The 17,534-nt window shown below is 47.8% G+C and overlaps 1 protein-coding gene and 2 non-coding genes across 3 annotated transcripts in view; 1 reads left to right on the top strand and 2 right to left on the bottom strand.

The window, feature by feature from the left end:
• Window positions 1-17,534, bottom strand: part of LOC135390780 (3',5'-cyclic-AMP phosphodiesterase 4C-like) — a 381,323-nt gene that overhangs the window by 354,335 nt on the left and 9,454 nt on the right. The gene's annotated exons all lie outside the window — the stretch shown is intronic.
• Window positions 6,879-7,042, top strand: LOC135393589 (U1 spliceosomal RNA). The gene has a single exon (XR_010422689.1). It is a non-coding gene; the product is annotated as a U1 spliceosomal RNA (small nuclear RNA).
• Window positions 16,641-16,714, bottom strand: Trnai-aau (transfer RNA isoleucine (anticodon AAU)). The gene has a single exon. It is a non-coding gene; the product is annotated as a tRNA-Ile (tRNA).

The following is a 17,534-nucleotide window of genomic DNA, read 5'->3' as shown; positions in this document are numbered from 1 at the left end:
ATGAGAGACCAGGTCGGTCTGTAGATCAATCTCAACGTTCCTCGCGGAAGACGACGTGTCAAAACTTGTATATCCTGCCACCAGGTTGCTGCGGCGTCCTCGGCTGGGTTCGAACCCACAACACGCTATCAACTGAGCCACCGACCGAGGCCGGTAACGAACACACTCTTAAAAATGAACTTCACCGCATAGCACGCTCCTAGCCAACCATAATCTCGAATGATATCGTTATCTGCCGTGATTTGTTGAAAACAGGGGGCGTACGCCTTTTTTGTGACACTTATGCAGTTCATAATGGTCACAAAAAAAGGCGTACGCCTCCCGTTTTCAACAAATCCGAGCAGATAACGGTATCACTCGAGATTATGGTTGGCTAGGAGCGTGCTATGCGGTGAAGTTCATTTTTAAGAGTGCACTTCTCGCGACTCACTCAGCAATACGTAAGTGCACTGTCGCTGTATTATCCTTCCGTTTCCGGGACCAGGCAGCTAAAAACAGGTTCGCTCGGCGTGCAGAGATGGATGCAGCGCCCGGCCGACCCATTATCGCCTTCGGCAGTCACACATACGAGCGCGGCCTTGACAAAGAGCGAGCGGTGTAAATTTCACGTTTATCTCCTTAATGGGCATATGTCTGCCAGTATGGCTCGGAGGCGATTGTGGCGATGAAAGACGTCTCCATCCAGTCGTTTAAGCGCTTACAAACGCTCCGTTTGACGTCACAGACCCAATAAACGAGCCTAGCGATAAGAGAGACGGATCGACTTTTTCCGGACTCTATATCTACAGTATGTGTTTACTCGCGGTGTTTGCTTCGCGAAAAGCGCTAACGGGTTCGCGCAACAGTTGCACCAATATTCAACTGTTGCTGCCTATATATATTCCTCGTCTGCGTGCTATACTGTTACATAATTACGCGTCCTATTATTATAATTGCTTCTTTTTTTCACATTATTACGCAAGTGGCGAAGCCGTATAGTGCAGCGCGTGTTACGTCAGAACCCCCGGGCGTCCTTCCAGTCTTTTGCATATTCATCCGGCCGAGCGCCTAATTACGTGAACCTCGTCACTGGATGCCCGTCACATAGGAGCGACGGAGCCTTGACATTATTGACAACTTTCCTCGGCCGTATCGCACCTCATCAATGCCCAAAGCAAGAGTTGCAGTATATGATGACCTTTCGTCTGCTATAGCCGCGTTCGAGTGACACGGAGAGATAGCAAATGGAGGCTTCTCGCGTATTTAAAAGAAGAAAAAAAAGTGTTGGGGCAAAGAAAGAAAAATATAATTTCACTGCGGTGTATTGCTTCTACTATCGCGCTAACTATCGCGGCAATTCACGCACCAACGACGTTAATATATGTCAGAATTACTCCCAATACCTATATAAAAAAAACTCGTTTACGCAATGATTTACTAGCAATTAATTTTCACTTATAAATGACCGTTGCGCAGCACGTTCAATATACTAGGGGACGCCTTCCAGTATTGCATGAGAACAAAGAGTTTCACTGTCGATCGGAGAGAGCACAATTTTTCGTATCGTTATCGTATATACGAAAACGACAGGGCAAATGGCGTTCTTAAATCAAAATCCAGCCGCGCCATGTCAGCCATTTTCAGCGCGATTCGTCAAAGTTGGTCACCTGACAGTGTGCGAGAAAACAGAGCAACGACATGGACGACAGACGATAACCATACGCAGGAGTGCAGGACTACAGCGCAACAGGACTTCTGTTTACGGAACCGCTATCGTGAACGTCGTGCGATGTACAGTGACCTCTCGTTATTATGACCATGCTCGTTCCCGAAAATTTTGGTCATAATGCGGAATTGTCATATTAACGGGAGGGATTTGCAGAGGTTTGTCCTTCCTCCGCGACTACCGCGCCCATTAACTGCTCTCTTCCACCGCATGAGGCTCAACGTTGCCTTTACACCTGCCTTTCAACATCGTCTCGGCTCCACCTCGTCTTCCCTCTGCCCCACTTGTGGAGTGCACGGCGACCTCAGCCACGTCATCCTGGCTTGCGGGTAATACCACCACGAGCGTGCCCTAATGGTACTCTCTATGCAACGCATCGACAAGCGGCCGTTCAACCTAGCGAAGATCCTCGGTCCGTGGTCGAACGCTGCCCACCAGTCGCAGGGCCTTCGTCTTCTGGCGGAGTACTTGTGCTCCACCGGTCTGGCGACGGCTCTTTGAAAGCCCCATCATCATCCCTTCATCCTCCCCCAACGCGAAATAGGGCAGTGTACCGCCTCAGCGGCGGTGAATCGCCCAGCCCATTACCATCCAATGTATGTGTGTGTGTGTGTGTGTTGCAGAGGTTTGACTGCCTTGTTCCCCAGGAGTATGGTCGTAAAGCGCGTATGTCAGATTATCGGGTGTCATATTAACGAGGGTTCACTGTATAAAAATTCCGGCCCAAGCCGACGCCTGTGGCACTTTCAACGGAACCCCCCATCCCCTAATACCCCTCCAACGGGCATATACATCATTTTGATTCCAGCTTGTGGAGCCGCAGTCGAAACAGCTTATTAGCTCGTTTCGCGGGCGTTTCTTTTCGTCTAATCGCTTCCAATGTCTCAATCACATAAACTTGACTACATCGGTGCCTTGCCTGCGCTCTCCCCTATACTGCTATAAGCGCCACCCAACGTTGAAGCCGTCTCGAAGTCGTTCCAATGGTCACATTTCTTTCATTCTTTTTTTCTTCTTTTTTTTTACGTAGAATTCATATAGAGTTCACGTCTTTCTGATCGTTTATGTGGTCGACACACACACACAAAAAATAGTTTCATGTATCGTTTTTGTGTTACGGTTCGGTCTCCAAATTAATTACATTTAATGTAATTGACTTCATTTCACTTCGTTATTAAATAATTAAAATTGTGAAATTAATTAATTAGATTACATTAAAAGTCACCTAACTTAGTTATAAGAAGAAAAAAAAAGATCGCGGTCCTCTTCAACGACAAGAACCCCCTCATTTACTTTATTCATTTTTTTTTTTAAATTTTTACGCAGAATTCATCTTTCCGATCGTGTACGCGGCGCACACTTAAATTTAATGTAACGTTTTGGCGCTACGGTTTGGTGCAGGGAATTAAACTAATGTAGTTAATTTATTTCTAAGCTCCCGCGGCATAGTGGTTAGCATGATCGCTTACCACGCCGAGACTGGGACGTGACGCGGGTTCGAATCCTACCACCGGCTGTGCTGTCTGAGGTTTTCCCTGGGTTTTCCGAAGACTTTCCAGACGAATTGTCGGCACAGTTCCCCTTGAAGTCGGTCCAGGACGCATATACTAACCCCGCCGTCTCCCCCTCCTTCCTGCTGTCCTCTCTCCATCTGTCCAAGTCTGTATGCCCGGATCATACCCACAATTGCTTTACGGCGCTAACACGAAAAAGAAAAGCAGGTAATTTATTTTTAATTGCTAGTTAGTTTAATTAACTTATTCATTTCATTTCAGCATTAAGTCACCTTGGCGCATTATGGCCTTCGTCGCTCGTGCGCCAGGAAAACCCAAATCATCATCATCATTATCATTAAATTGGTGAATTCACCAAAGTAAATTCTGCGTCCAAAACCCCGAGAACCTATTCAGTGGACAGAGACCTTTCCTAACTTATTTATTTTAATTTACTTTTTTTTTTTATCAGAGTGGTACATGCGCTTCACTTACACAATTGTCACGCCCGACAATGGCGTTCGTCTATAGTGGCACATTTGCGTGATCCACTGCGTATGACGTGCTGGTCCTGATCCCCGATATGGTGGCGAACGGATGCAGACACCGGTGAGATAATAATAATAATAATGATGATACTGAAGTGCTGCTGATTAATGAGCATTCACAGTGGCCGTCCTTCGCCGGAAACGTGGCCAGTAATCATGGGCGGAATAATGCTTCCGGCAGCTAAATTTATGCGCCCATGTTCGACCCGAGAAAGGCCATCGGCAACAGATGATTGGCTGCTGGCCATACTGGACGGTATAGAAAGAAAGAGTCTACATGTTGCCTTATTTTCTACCTTTTGTTGAACATTCCCATACTTACTTCTCTCTCTCTCTCTCTCTTATTTTTCTTTTTCTTTTTGTCTCGTCGGATCGTGAAGTACCCAACTATAGTCGTGTCCAACTTAAGAAGGACAAGAAATCTAGTCCGTCAGCTCTCAAAATATTACTGCGCCGCAGATAGGATGGCTTGGCTGGATACGGAGGCGCGCCATGGAACTCAATTGGTATACTCCCGTCTAGGTGACAAAGGAAAAAGTGGAGGTGCTTTCCCTGACGGGGGTGGTGGTCAGCTGGACTCGATTATACTCTTGTTCAGCTTAAGAAGGGAAATAAATCTAGTCTGACAACTACATACGCCGTTGGAGAGAAGGAGACGCAATAGCGCGCCAGGAGAGACACTGCAGTGCCACCACGCAGCGTAGTCTCACGTGGCAAGTCTTAACAGCCAATATGGAAGCAGAGTGAGTATGACGGATTAACATTATATGGCGGAGGAGCGGGCGTGACCTCCCTGCATTGAGTTCATAAAAACGAATTGAAAAAACGGCCAACGAAAACGATCCCTGACGCAGTGACGTCAATCTGGGTAACGTCATTTATTTTCCATCATAAGCGTGCTGGGAAACTTGCGGCAGAAAAACGAGAAGGCCTTCTTTTGTGGGCGAAGACGACAATCTGATAAAACAATTAGTAAGGAGCGATGTATGTACAACAACTTTATTTTGATTACGATTCGGTCGTTCCATCGGCACATTCTCTATACCCCATTGCTGTTTTCATTCTTTTTAATTAAATAGCGAGCCGGCTCATGTATGGCTAACCTCTCCCTTCGTTATTCGCGGAAATAAACACACACCCCTCCACCCACCGCGGTAATTTGGCGAAAATGTAATGATGAGGAGCGATTTATTCATTGGGCTCCGCGGCTAATATTCGGGAAGCGAGTGTTGAAGGAAGCGTACGCTGAAATGCAATCATCGTTTCCCGGGAACCACGTTAAAATTTATTGCCAGCCATTCACCGGGGCCATTAAAACAAACTGCTCCGTGCGCGAGCCAATCAAAAGCCGGCGCGCATTGTCGCGGCTCATTCCCCTATTATTTTCGTACATCTGCACCTCTGTCTCGTATATACGTTCCTCGCCGGGGAAACGCCAATATTGCCGTTCTGATATCCCCAAATATCTTCGCACCGTGTCTGAACAGGGTTTCAGCGATACTGTTCTGCTACCATTCACGTATAGTTAGTCGTTATAGTTACTCTCAGCTGAGCGTTGATGGTGGTAACCACTACTGCGCTAACCATCATTGTTGGCAGTGTATATTTTGTAGTTTGTGTTTTTATTTCGTTGCCACAACGCACTTGTTACACTTCAACATTGATATTGATCGATATCGATTTTTTTAAGTATACAAAACTGTAACTGGTAGCACGAATGATCGGAAACTGGGGCTACTGGTAAGAATTCTTCCTTTAAACATACTATTTTCGTTTCCGAGCACCATAAAGTCCGTACGTAATCTTCCCAAACGTACAACCTTTTCATTGATTGACGTCGTCAATGTAGTCGTCTCCCCGTCGTCAACGTAGGGAAAGGCGTCGGTCGGCCCTCCCGATAGACGGTCTAATGGACGTGGCGACCTCTCAATCAGAGCAATTTATTGACGTCGGCCCTGACGGCTGCGTCGGCGGTCAACGTTAGTCCCCGATCAGCTTCGCAAATCCTCGGCGCGGCATCATTTTTTCTGCGCACACATTACGCTTAATATAGGCTCGAATATTTAAAGAGATAATCGAACCAGATCAATAATTGTCGATCGATCGGTATACAGTGTCGCGATGTTGCGTACAGGCCCATAGATTAGTACTCGAATCATGGTGGCGGTGACAACACGTAAAAACGCGAACCCGAAAAAATAAATAAAAAATAAAAATGACAACGCGGTTCAGCTGCTACTACAGATTAAAAAATTTATTGGAAGTTAATTAATTAACAATTATATCGTATTATAAATCAACGTCGCTCAAAGAAAATAGTCAGTCATAGTCAATAGTCGCTTGTCAGAAAATATATTTTTTTCCGGTTTCCGGTTCAGTTCCGGTTCCGATCCCTCCTCAAAACTCCATGATTCAGATTCTCCAAAAGTAGATGACGTCATCATAGAGAGTCCATCTCTCTCTCTCTCCGCAACAGCACAAAGAGCGTCTCCCCTCTTCGTTCCATGTTGGAGGTCTGCCAGCAGCCGCGGTGAGGAGGCGGAAGTCGACCTTCAGGGAGCAATGTTGCCAGACGCATTCCAGATTGCGCACACTCCGCGACGTCGCACTTCCCAAAACTAGAAATTAATTTTATGATACTCGCAATTCACATCGTAGACGAACAATATTTTGGTCACGTGGATTGCAAATGGCGTAAATTTGGCAAGAATCTGAAAGGGCGAGATTTTATACATACTACGTAATGTACGACTCCGTAGTATTATGCAACCCTCGATCAGTTTCACAAATTTACTAGACGATCAATAGTCCCCACGGAGAAATCTGACGTTGTCAAACGACATACCAAAAGCCGGTGGCCGCATTCAGAATGATTCGCACACAGCAGACGACGACGTCGGGCAGTCGTGTGCCACCGAGGCAGTCATAATGGCCCTTAAAGTTATTACTCTCTCGAAAATCCACAAATTCAAATAAGAAACACGAGAGCTACGACAAGGTAAATCGCCGTATGCAGGAATTATTAGATTAATGGCGTCGCAACTACATGGTCCTGCCCTTGTAGCTACGGCCGACACCTCTCCTCTTGTAGGCAGCGCTCCCATAGGGACGCCTCGCGACGGAAACGTAATCATACTTACCTGGTGTCGGGTAGCCTGTGATCATCGAGGCAGGCTCCCCGGGAGGAGGCTAAGGCATTGCACTGCGTCTTGGTTGAAACCCGCCACTTCCCCAAATCGGGGTAGCTGGGACATGCAATTTTTGGTAGTGGGGGCTTGCGTACGCGCTCGCCCCCATTTTGTTCAGAATCAAAAAGCAGACTCGACACCGTAAGAGTACGAATTTTCGCGATGATATAAGCGCGAGTAGTACTTGACCTTTATTAGAACGCTTTGTTCGCTTTGTTCTTGTGAAACATTTTTTTTTTTTTTTAATTGAATGGCACCTCAACATCACTAGTTTTCGAAGGATGAGTCACTGTAAAGGTTAGCCAGCTGTCGGACTCGAACCGACATCTTCTTGACTGTCCCTTCTAAGAAGTCGGCCCAGGACGCACATTTCCACGGGGCATCAGTCGTGAGTGACGTTGCCCAACGCCCCTTCACTAGCACCACCGCCGTTTATTGTCGGCGGTGTCATGAACCCCTGATCCCGCGATTTCCAGTTCCGTCCGTTTCCACACGAATTTACATATCAGTAACCGCTTTTACAGTATATATGCACGCAACACGAATAATTTAAAGGAGCAATGAAGTGTCATTTAACGTGACTCGAAACCATGCAAAATGTTTTCGCTCTGCTGTGTGTTGCCACAGCGCCAATTTCCAAACCAAAGAGAAACCAAACGCGGGTGACAGACACGATCTTCGCCTGACGTAGAAATGGCTTTGTGCTTTTTCCTTTATATATTTATTTTTTTTCTTCTCAGCTCACGTGCCGCTTAAGGATGCTGGAGCTGTGTCGCCGTACGTCACTGGTCACGTGTCGGAGCCCATGATACGTCATCACCGCTCTTTGCACAAGAGCGTTTTTTTTTTTTCTTCTTCTTCTTTTTGAAGGTGCGCGGAAAAGAGTCTTTCTTCCGGTATTCGGTTCGGGTTCCGATCCCTCCTCAAAACTCCATGATTCTGATTCTCCAAAAGTAGATGACGTCATCATACAGAGTCCATCGCTCTCTCTCTCTCCGCAACAGCACGAGGAGCTTCTCCGCTCTTCATTCCATGTTGGAGGTCTGCCAGCAGCCGCGGTGAGGAAGCGGAAGTCGAAACCTTCCGGGAGCAATGTTGCCAGACGCATTCCAGATTGCGGTCGGGACATTTACAGGAATTGGAACCGTTACTTTTTCGGTACCGGTTTAACGGTTCATGGGCAGTAATTTTGCTACATGAAAGCGAGCTTTTCGCTCCCCGTACCCGGTTGAGAAAGGTGTGAGATAACCGTAACAGCTGGCTGGTCACGTGTCGGAGCCCATGATACGTCGACGCAAGGGCTTAGGCGCTTGGAAGACGCAATTCGCGGCCAGTGTGCGGAACACTGTGCAAGAACAAACAGTCTTGCTGTAGGTCACCTGCTCTCAACGGAAAACGAAATATATATATATACATAGGGTGAGGTAAAAAGATTATCAAACGGCCACGAAGTTTTACAGAAGTTCAAAAAAAGACGCGGAAACAGATTTTAGGGAAGTTAGAAACACTAGTTTATTACAAGGGGAGACGTTAAAAAGTAAAATGGGCAAGGGGTGGACGTTTCGACAGTGGCACTGTCTTCGTCAGGACAAAAGATGCGTAGCTGATTACACATTTCTTAAATAGGTTTGCTACATGACGTCATAATCGGTACGGGCACGCCACAGGCGTTTGTCAGTGAGTCAGATTCGGGAATATTCCAGAAGGTCAAGTCCGGGTGGTGATGTCATTCGCCGTAGGTCACTGTCAATATATATACATATATATACAGGGTGTCCCAGAAAACCTGTCATTGAATTATAATAAGAAAACTAAACCGCCTAGAGTCATGCGGTCAATGGCATTTGTTCTTACTGGGTTTTTGCCACCTCCTCATGTGAATGTCGTGTAACGCAAGTTCAATTATGTAAATTTTCGCGAGCTTAAGTCGGAAATTTGCCTAGTAAATGTCGCTTTTTTACCCCACCAATGTGAAGAGCGTGTCTAATTTAGTCAAATTAATGATAATTGACAGGGATATTCAGGAGCTATCCCATCGGAAAAAATAGCCGAACATCATGCTCTACGGAGGTCGCACAGAATAGCGCACGATGTATTTTTCAGCGCAATCTTTGTCAGTCCGACGAAAGGAGGTTCGAAACCCAGCCCTCCCCGACATCGCAGAAAGAGATAAGACAGGAACGGCTTATCACGTCCGACTTTCGCTGGGATAATGCTTTCCCTCTCCCAATTTTAGGAACTGTTACTTTTTCTACTATCACTCTGTGGGCTGGCTTCGGAACCTCCTTTCGTCGCGCTGAGAGCGATTGCGCTCAAAAAATCATGGCGCGCTATGGTCGGGTGCTCCGAAAAGCATGGTATTCGGCTATTTTTTTCCGATGGGATAGCTCGTGAATATCACTGTGAATTATCATGAATTTGAGTGAATTCGGCACGCTCTTCATATTGGTGGGGTAAAAAAGTGACCTTTACTTGGCAAATTTCCGAGTTGAGTTCGCAAATATTTACATAATTAAACTTGGAGTACATGACATTCACATTAGGAGGTGGCAAAAACCTAATAAAAACAAATGCTCTTGACCGCATGATTCTAGGTGGCGTAGTTTTTTTTTATTATAATTCAATGACACGTTTTCTGGGACACCCTGTATATATTGGGGGGTTCATTTCAGTGCTCCTTTAATAACGTATTCACAACAATGGAGCTCTACACCAAACCGTAAAGTCAGAACGTTGCCACACGAACGACCGGAAAGGTCTATACACGTATAAAAATTACGACTGCTTCCGCGTCTTACTTTAGCAAATTAGAAACAACAACTCCAGTACGTCTTGTACTTCCCCTTCCCCTCTAATGCCTCCTCCCTTTCCATTCCGCTCCGTGACTCCAGTCGACACGTGCCTCAGCGCTGGCAAAGCGAAACATTTCCGACTCAATCTGCTCGTGAGATCGCTTCATCCCCCCCACCCCCACCAGTGTTCTTTTACATATTTAAAGAACGCCACGAGGCACACGGACGCGTTCTATTTTCTTCTTCTTCGTTTTTTTTTTTTTTTTTCTTGTAGGTTTCACATTTCTCTCTCTCTCTCTCTCTGTTTCACTTCAATTTCCAGCGCACACCCGACCAGAGCGCGTCACCGGTCACAATTCGCCGGAGTGAATTTCGACGCCACGGGGCAGAAGCACACGTAGCGACATCAGCGGATTCTAAATTGGATTGAAAGTCGTCTTTCGTAGCGCACGTTGCTTGTTTTCGTTTCTTCCGGGAGACCGCAATGGAAAAGCAGACGACAACGCCGGAGCGGGCGCAGCTGCACCTCCGGTACAAAACGCATCGAAGTGGTTCTTCGTAAATTCTAGCCGAATTCAAAAATTGTTTGTTCGCACAAAACGGGAGTGAAAAAAAAAAAAAGAAAAAGAAAGTAAGAAAGACGCCCTCGGGTCGTCCGCCTTGATTACCGAATTCTTTCCGCCCGTCTGCTCCGCAAGGCTGGTAATTAAGCTAATATACGGCGTTCCATAAGCTGCCTCGTCTGGAAGCGCACATTATATTAGCGTCATGCCTTCCCCGATCAGTACCTTTTTCATTTTTCTTCATTGTTTTTTTTTTCTTTCTTCAGTAAATATCAAATTAACTCCGCTGCGGTGCAATGTCTACCTCCTCATTGTACGCTGGCAGCGAGGTATGCTTATAATTTCGACAGATAATTACGTCGACAAGGCAGCACTTTATGTAAACAAGCCGGCTATTATGAATTCGTCTGCAACGGCACTAGCAAAGGTGAATCACACAAATGGTGCTCACAGAAATGCGCGACAGCAATTATTTCGCGTAGCTCACTTTTTGTCTTTTTTTTTACTCGATATTCGCAGCAACCAACTCATACTGTGCGTGAGATCACCTGTCACGTAACAGACGCAGCCAACGCTTATGGAGCGGTGTCGGACGTTGGGCAAAAAGCGGACTGAAGGCGTCCGATACAAATCAACCGGAAGCTATTAATGCTTCGGTTTCCCTTCTAACCTTTCTTAAACTTCTACAATATCAAAACAGTGGTGAAATGAGATATACAGTACATGGCCGGTACCGGTATGTACCGGTTGGTACATAGCTGGTAAACGCGACGAGAGGAACATACACGGAAAGGAGCGGAACAAGTCGCAGAAGAAACATAGAAGTCCTCTTGACCAGAAGCATACGTATGAAATATACAGGATGCGTCACGCGTGAGACTGACCAGAATTTCATTAAATTCGCGGTTTGTTTTTCTTTCGGAAAATCTTTATCTATTCCCGATGGGGCCTACTGAAAGGTGGTGGTGTCTCGCGGTAATTAGCCGTTAATAAACTTCTATAATTAATCTTCATAATAGACTTCTCCCTGTTACCCCAGGGCATGACATACCACCCGACCGCTCCGACCTTGGAGAAAACACAAAGGAAGGAGAAGACATCTCTCCCATTTTCTCCTCTTTCGATCAGCCTCACGTGACTTCCCCCACCACGTGACTCTCCCCGGACGCCAGCGTCATTGCTAGGAGACGAGTGCCCTCTCCAGAATATGACATCATCGCAATTTGTGGGCTTACGATTACGTCACTCGCTTGTTGCGTCATCGAAACTTGTGGAGGCCTCGAAGATAAAAAAAAAAAATGACAGAAATGCACAGCGTTTGTAAACAGGATTGAAATTTCGCGTATAGAATCATTGAGGCACCGTCTTTTCATGAACTATGTAAAATAAACGCTGTTTTCTGAGCTCGGAGTGGCATTTTAAGCATTTCGGACGACAACAACTTAACTGCAAGAAATGCGTTCAGGCAATCCAACTCTGTACAAACATTATCCTTTTACATCCCGTCAGCACGTTTTCCCTCCTCGCGTACTCGCTCACCAGCGCACGCGCGTATATACTGCACCACGTTTCGCAAAGTTGCACATCAATCCAGCCAGACGTCATCCATCATGTCCGCTTGTGAAAAATGTTACTTCACCGTCGCAACACTCTCCTATTAACAACCACCTTCGCCGCACACGCACTGTCATTATAACTGTGCCAGACTTCAATTTAAGCCCTCTCCATCGCAACACCTCGGGCCGTGCTCCATAGATATGCATGAAAGATTGATTATTAAGGCGGCCTCCCGCTGTTTTCGCTCTCGGGCGCCGCCATGACGCGATGTCGCTGATGATGGATATAGCGCGGATAAAGTGAGCACTCACTTCCGCGTCAAACACAGAGAAAATATTGTCAGTACGTCCATATATCATGCGTTAACGGCCATCGCTGTGACAAAAGGTGCCGGTGAACGGATGTGATGTGGTCCGCGCCACAAAATGCTCTGAAAACCTTGCGGTGTAAATTATTCGGCACCCCATGCAGTCTCATGATATTCTTGCGCTCACAAAGACATGGACCCTTACAACGTCACTCTAGGTCTAAGATAATGCGGACAGACATAGCAAGAAAAACTGAAAAACAAAACGAAGAAACCCACGATGTAACCATAGGACCATAGCGCACGCGACCACGGTACGCCGACTCATTGGTAGAGCGTGTTGTAGAAGAAGAAGATGATGATGAAGAGGAGCGTGCTGCAATGAGTTCGGTTGCCGTATCATGTATCTTGACAGTGGCCTTAATCCTAACTCCCATCCTCTGTCGACACGACGGAACGGACGACGAGTACGAAGACGCCACGCTCTACTACGACGACGATGACCCTCTGGTCATCTACGACGACCACCGGTCCACGAAGCCCATGGGGCGCCGCCGAGACGTCAAAGTTCACCTGAAAGCGTCGCAGCCGGAACGGCAACAGTTACAGATCGACATCACCGGTGGTCGTCTATCCTACAACCAGAACGTGGTACGAAAATTAGACCATGTTCCGCAAGCGACTTCGAGGAAGGCTCCGAACGGAAGATCGAGGACGCCGCGTCGGAACGCCGTAAGGAAGCAGCGCCACAAGGGAAGGAGGACCGCCCTCGTGCAGACTAAGATCGTCCTCGGCGAGGAGCAAGACCCGGTCCAAAATGACTCAAAAACTTCGGATCACAGCGACGCCCTGACGTCGACTACGTCAAAACCTATTCCGACAAAGCCCACGACGGCGACCCAGCCGCGAAGCACGCGCCGTCTCCGGCCTTCCACAACCAACTGGGCGTTCCCACAAAGTCGACACCGGAAGGCACGCCCTGCGTTCTTCGCGTACGACGAAGTGAGGCCTCAGGCTCAGAAACCCGAAGAGGAGAAACGACGCCGGTCCGCTATATCCACCATCATCTGTCTCATCGTGGCCGTCCTGGCCCTCCTATTTGTGCTGCTCATTCTATCCATTATCGCTATCGTGATCCGCAAGCGCTACAGGGCGCACGGAAAGTCACGGATCCTTTACACAACCCTGAAGGATCGCGATCCGGATCTTGACCTTCGGCCCATAAAATCCTCGAGGGAGATCGTAATTAAAAAGACATCTTCGATGCCACGGCCCTCTAGCCCACAACCCAAGAGCCAGGTATTTCAGTCGGCGTCCGAACCGGCAATATCGCCCAGGCACCCAAACAACCCGGAAAGGCGTAAGACGAGGGACTTGCAGGAGGATGTCGTCGTCGCCAGCACAGCACCCGAGACTGCCAATGCAGCCACGGCTTTCGATTCCGATCCAGAGAGCCGTTCAAGACCGTCGACGCGAGAGGGCGCACGTACGAGTTTTCCCACGTCGTCAACGACAACGTCCAATGTGTCCTCGGGACACGACAGAGGTCGCAAAACGCTCCGAATACCTTCGCCGAAACGGAACGTACCTACCACAGTCGGCGAACAAAAAGACGCGGCACGAGACACAGCCGTCGACAAGATGTCAGAGCCGCAAGAAGAGCCGAGCTTCAGCGAAGACTACCACCAGTACTCCGAATCCGACGATGTCCAATTAATGTTCGATATTAACAATGCTCCTCTCCCGACGTACATTCGTCGTACCATGACGAGGACAACGCGACGCTGGCGAGACGACGTTCCCTCTACGACCACGTCTAACGCCACTTCTACAGAAGTCATTCGGAGACCACCTCAATCCAAGTTCAGGCCGAGCAGCACTCCGGATGATGCGACCGACGACGGCAAAGCCATTCGCCTCGCGGGTTCCTGCAAGTTGCCTCAACACACCGAGACAGACTGCTTTGCGGTATCGATCGACATGGCAACGAACGTCTGGAAGGAAGTCCTGACCCGATGCCGTCCATCCTACTTCGTCGACTTCCTCTTCGTCATGCACGAAGACTGCCACGCCATCAAACTGCGCGAAGGACGCGACTGCCAGGTCTTCAGGGTCCTCGGGAGCCAAGGGGAACGCGTTCTGCAAGTCGAGAAGGTGTTGAGTGACGACGACGTCAGAAACCTGTCTTCCAGGCTGAGGATCGCCGAAGAACTGTCCAAGTTGAAGGACACCGTCGACAACCGGACTTCGTCGTTCTTCCTCGACATGCGGACGTACTGCGTTCGCGACAGCTGGCCGAACGTTCTGGGAAACGCTTCTAAGGGTCCAATCAGCGATACCGGCACGCTCAACTACTACCTAGTCTCCGAAATTCAAACTGGTTGGGAGCCGGTAACGACTGTGGAACTCGAAGACTCCGACCAGGCGCAGAGCATCCTGACCCAGACGGCATGCGCTCTAGCAGTTGCGGAAGCCGCCCTCGAGTTCGAGCACCGCCTGCTGACGCCCGACTGCATCCTCGTACGGGCCACGCGATCCCCAAAGGTCGAGATCACGTTACGGGGCCGGATCCACCGCATCGACAGTCACGGATTCAAGATCCGGATCCAGGGCTTCCACCTGTCGAGAATGAGGATCGGCTCGCAGGTAGTGCACATCAGCTTCTTGTCGTACCGCGAGCACATAGCCGAGGAGAAAGACCGGAGGATCCATAAGACGTACGGCAAGATCGCGAGTCACCTGAACCAGAGGGGATCCAAGTTCGTACCGAGAACAAACGTCCTCTGGCTGTGCTACCTCGCCGAGTGGCTCATAGACCAGATTTCTGAAGAGGCTGACGTGTTCACGTTGCGACAGTGGAAGGCGCAACTCAAGAAGTGTAACTCCGCTACCGAGTGCGCTACTTTTCTTTTGCAATAGCGTCGTTGACACGCAGAGATATCTACTTTTATTACCGATTCCACGCAGAGAAATTAAAGCCCCAAACACGCATTAAATTTGTGGCGCTCGTAATGTGTATGTCTCTGCATTCAAGAGTGGGATAGTGGATAACAGGCATCGTAAACTTGAAGGGGGACACGGTGTCGATAAAGAACTGGTTTTATCTTGGAAAGTCTTTCGGCAGCCCATGTGCCAGAGTAAAACTTTACTTCGATGTTGCCCTTGGTCTGTGGCTCGTTCAGCTCCTCTGAGATAGCAGTGTCGAGCGGAGCTGAGAGCAGGGAAAGGTAACAAACGATAACAGAGATGGAAACTCTATTATACCGGAGATATAGCAGGTAACGGAAACGGAAACGGAAACGGCAATAATTTACGGTAATAATTCGGGTACCGCAGGACCCGAATTATTGCACGTCTTCACCGTACCGTGTAGATAAATTTATGAAATAAACCTCAATGAAGCAAACTAAAATACACTGAAGAACTAAAACTAAAATGAACTATCAAACTGGAGCATAGAAGTAAGTAGTATACAGTAAATACAAGAAGCATAGTTCTTATACGCATATATGGTGACCTGGAATTTGCAAGCGTGAGTGACATTCCTGGAAACCATGTTCATATTAGCTGTTCACACAAATCACGTACCTATATGCGTATTTTGAATAAACGTTGTCTCTTGCAATGCATGTATCCCTGGAGCCCCCAAAATAGACTTCAGAACGTAGAGGGATTATGTTCTGTCACGGTCTCAAAAAAAAAAAAAAAAAAAAAGAAGAAGAAAAAGAAAAAGAAAATAAAGAAAGAAAACAAAAAGGGGGCTGGGGGTGTTCCGAAAACCGAAACAGAAACAGAAGCAAATAAGGGCCAGTAAAACAGAGGTGGTAACGGAAAGGAAAAAGATTCCGTTACTTTTCCCTGGCTGAGAGCTTGGCCTGGCTGGGCTAAAGGATGAACAACAGTTACTGCAACGGGGGAACCACAACCCCCCCCCCCCCCCCCACGTAATACGAGGAACTCTCAAGTGGAAGAAAGGTTTTACAGGGTCGCTCGATGGATAAATCAGTAGGTGCGGACAGGCACTAAAATTAAACACGCGCTTATGCAACTGAAGCACGTGATACTACGTCGGAAGGAGGACCCGACTCAACGTGGCACTTACAGCTCAGTGGCCTTATCACATGCGATGCCATCACTGTGACTCATCTAATCAGTCAACAATACAATACAACAATACTGTGGTGATCCGGAAAATCCTGAACGCGTCCTCCTCCTTTGCCCGCTCCACCAGGACCACAGGGACCACACTTTACCAGGACCACAGGACCTTTACGGGACCACACTTACATTGTAGCTAAAAATTCAGCTAACCTCTCGGCGTCTCACTACGAGAAAATTTATTGGTGCATGGTCAAATCAAGCCCACCAACTCTCCGCCATAAAAGGCCCTAGTAACGGTGCTGAACTTAACCAACGCACCTCAATCATCAGACGGAGGAGGGCGTGAGGTATCGTAAAGACGAAAAAGAAAAAAAAAAAAAAAATTCTGGCCCACGCAGGGATCGAACCTACGACCTTCGCGTTATTAGCACGACGCTCTAACCAACTGAGCTAGTGGGCCATGGGTGCGAATCTCTTCCGCCTGTCACACGAAGGGAAATCCCACGTGAAAGATTGTACAACGCACTAGGGTCGCCATGATCGAAATTGCCTCGAGCTGGGCAGGTGATTTACTGTAAAGATAACGCGCCACACCCAAACACGGATGACCGCACTATCTCATTTTGCCCGTCTCTTTTATCATATCACGAGAGCTGCCCAGGAAAACTTGATTGTCCTCTCGGCGAAGCGCAAGCAAATGGGAGAAAGCAGCAAGTCTGCATTCGATTCCGTCAAATAAAGAGGCATTGCGCCACATGGAAAAGCGACGTACGACACAAACGGGGAAAACGAGGAAGCTAGAGTATTTTGACCTACTTACATAGAGTAGGCATCAGTGGTTTATCCAGAATCCCAAGCACGAAGGGGTTTTGGGAAAAAATTGGGTGGGGGGAGGGTCATTATTATAGTTACGTCATTACAGCTTAACATATCATTACCGACATGCGTCTAAAGCTGATATCGCAAGGGCACCCCTTGTAGGGGGTACACGGGTGAAAAAGTTAGGGGGGTGTCACTGAACGTTTGGGGGTGTTAGGGGGCGTTAGGGTGTGTAAGGGGGGTCTCGATAAATCACGGCGCCGATGCGGTTCTTTCCGTTAATTCAAAATTCACCAAAATTCACAATATACATCGCTTTCGATCCGAGTTTCAAACCACCTCAGAATGAAGGACCCATCCATTGCTCCTAAGCCAGGCCTGACTCCTTGCGCCCCTCATTTTTGTTTGTATCGTCTAGCTGTGTAGTTTGCCGCGACTAACCCTCGTTTTTTTTTAACACT

Source organism: Ornithodoros turicata, chromosome 4, assembly GCF_037126465.1.
Source record: "Ornithodoros turicata isolate Travis chromosome 4, ASM3712646v1, whole genome shotgun sequence".
In the NCBI taxonomy this organism is placed as follows: Eukaryota; Metazoa; Arthropoda; class Arachnida; order Ixodida; family Argasidae; genus Ornithodoros; species Ornithodoros turicata.
The sequence above is the reverse complement of the archived record's forward strand: the minus strand, read 5'-3'. Positions and strand labels throughout refer to the sequence as shown.